This window comes from Mus caroli, unplaced genomic scaffold (genome assembly GCF_978045245.1).
Source record: "Mus caroli unplaced genomic scaffold, Mus_caroli_1 scaffold_9, whole genome shotgun sequence".
NCBI lineage: Eukaryota > Metazoa > Chordata > Mammalia > Rodentia > Muridae > Mus > Mus caroli.
In genome coordinates, this window is record NW_028227264.1 from 16,320,224 (window position 1) to 16,322,922 (window position 2,699).

Genomic DNA, 2,699 nt, shown 5'->3' on the forward strand with positions numbered 1-2,699 from the left:
CAGTGTCAGTGTGTTGTGATGGCATCTTTGGTGGCTCCAGTTTTACCAAGCAGTGCAACATTCATGCTGCTTGTTTAAAGTGAGAGAACGGAGCCAGGCATTCTGGCATACGCCTATAATCCTAGCATTTGGGATGCTGTAGCAGCATGATAGTCACAAGTTCAAGACTAGCCTGGGACACTGACTCAGAGGAAAAGAAGAGAAGAAAGAAAATGGGGAGGAGGAAGGATGAGGTGGAAGAGGAAGAGAGAGGAGGGAGTAAAAGAAGAGGGAGATGGAGAGGAGGAGCGTGAGGAGAGTCACAGATTTTTATAAATTTCTAAATTATTATTCTGGCTCTATAAGTCACATCATTGGAGTAAGCCTGTATCTCAAATCTAGTCAACCTTAATATATTAAACAAGATTATTTCTGTATTTGTAAGAGTATAGACCAGCTTTTTAAAAACTCACCAAGATCAATTCCAGTTTGGAGGTCTGGTCTGGGGCTAGACAGTCACCGTCCTGCAAGGCTTCCCAATCCTAGCTGAGTGTGTAGGGCCTGAAACATTCTTAATTCGTACAAGGGAGAGCTGTTTCCTCTGCTGGATGGAAATACCCTGTGGCCTTCTTATCCCACAGCATGGGATACTTCTGCTTCTGAGGAGACAGCTCTCAGGAGAAAAATGTTCTTAAAAGACAGAGTAAATTTGTACAAAATTACCAATACTTTTATAATTTTTGGAAAAATACTTCTGGGGAATTTGAGTTGAAGAAGAATTTCTACTTCTTATCCTACTTTCCCTACCCAGTTTTCTTTTCTCACTCTGATGATATCCCACCAGATGTGTAGGATTTCTTCTGTAAATTTTGTTGTTCTGTCTTGTGTCAAACAGAGATAGGGGAAAGCAGGTTAGGTTATTCCCTTCTCTGAGCTGGTAGAAGCCTGCCATTTCCACCTGCAAATTAAACCTGTAAGTGTGTTTAAAATACATTCAAGATGTTAATTGATTTACAAGGCTGTTTCTAGAAACTGCTCTTCATCTCTGGGTAAGCCCCAGAGTTATATCCTTGTATTTTGCCCCCATGCTAGAGGATAGGTGTCAGCCTAACTGTTTTCAACCCGAAAAACCAGGGATAATACTATAAAATGTTAAGTACGTATGGCTCAAGGATTGAGGTGGGTTCTGGAGAGGTGGTTCTCCAGTGAAGAACACTTGCTGTTCTTGCAGAGGTTCCAGATTCAGTACCAAGTATCCTATCCATAGGAACACTCAAACCCCACGTCCAGAGGATCCATGCCTTTTCTGACTTATCTTGGACTCTTGAACTCATATGGTACACATACATAGGCATACACCACACACACACACACACACACACACACACACACACACACACACACACTAATCCTTTGGAAAGGACATAGTTTATACTGTGACTCTGACCTTCAGAGACTTGAGCTTAGTGCAATGGCACCTTCCAGGAAGTTCTTCATGGGGGGCAACTGGAAGATGAACAGGAGGAAGCAGTGTCTGGAAGAACTCCTCTACACCCTGAACACAGCCAGCATGCCAGCAGGCACCAAGGTGGTTTGTGCATGGCCAATCACTTACATTGACTTCGCCAGGAAAAAGCTGGATCCCAAAATTGCTGTGGCTGCACAGAACTGCTACAGAGTGACCAATGGGGCCTTCACTGGGGAAAGCAGCACTGGCATAATCAAAGGCTTAGGAGCTACCTGGGTCGTGCTGGGACACTCGGAAAGAAGACATGTCTTTGGGAATCAGACGAGTTGATTGGGCAGAAAGAGAACCATGCCCTAGCAGAGGGACTCTGCCTACATTTGGGAAGAAGCTAGACGAAAGGGAAGTTGGCATCACTGAGAAGGCTGTTTTTTGAGCAAACCAAGGTCATCGCAGACAATGTGAAAGACTGGGGAGCACAGTGGTCCTGGCCTGTGAACCTGTATGGGCCATTGGGACTGGCAAGACTGCAACCCCTCAACAGGCCCCGGAAGTACATGAGAAGCTCCGGGCATGGCTGAAATCCAATGTCAATAATGAGGTGGCTCAGTGCACCCGGATCGTTTATGGAGTTGCTGTGACTGGAGCCACCTTCAAAGAGCTGGCAAGTCAGCCTGATGTGGATGGCTTCCTCGTGGGTGGTGCATCTCTCAAGCCTGAATCTGTGGACATCATCAGTGCCAAACAATGAACATTGTCCATCCCTCTACTTGCCTGCATAGCCTGGACTAGGTTGCCCAGAACTGCTCCCACCAGCCACATGCTTCTGATGACATCATCTACCCCATCTTGTGGCCTTATCCACACTGTACCTTCTGTAGCCTTTTACAACTCCCCATAATGGTTGGGAGCAGGCCAATCCCTTTACCACTTACAAGGGTTAGAATCAAGTATGTCACCGAGGTGGCTTCCTGGGGAGGGAAAGGAGTAGAATTGACTGTCCCTTTGGGCCCTAACAAGTGAAATCGCCTTCCATTGGTTTGGGATGGAAACTCATGGTTGGAACACAGGAAGTGGGCTTTGTGTCACTTAGATGGCCTTGGCTCTAATCTTCACTCCCAAGCCCTACCGGATGTCTGATGCAGAAGTTCAGAGCCTTTGGGTCTGAATTTCAGTATACATTAAGGCCAAGATCCTCTTACTCTAAGAAGACTGGGATACTCCCCTCCCCCACAGTGCTGAAGCCCTGGTATTG

The 2,699-nt window shown here is 46.2% G+C and overlaps 1 pseudogene; it reads left to right on the plus strand.

Annotated features, from left to right (window-relative positions):
* The first annotated feature begins 1,423 nt into the window (after nt 1–1,423).
* LOC110303809 (triosephosphate isomerase-like) lies at nt 1,424–2,195 on the plus strand (annotated as a pseudogene).
* Nucleotides 2,196–2,699: the final 504 nt, after the last annotated feature.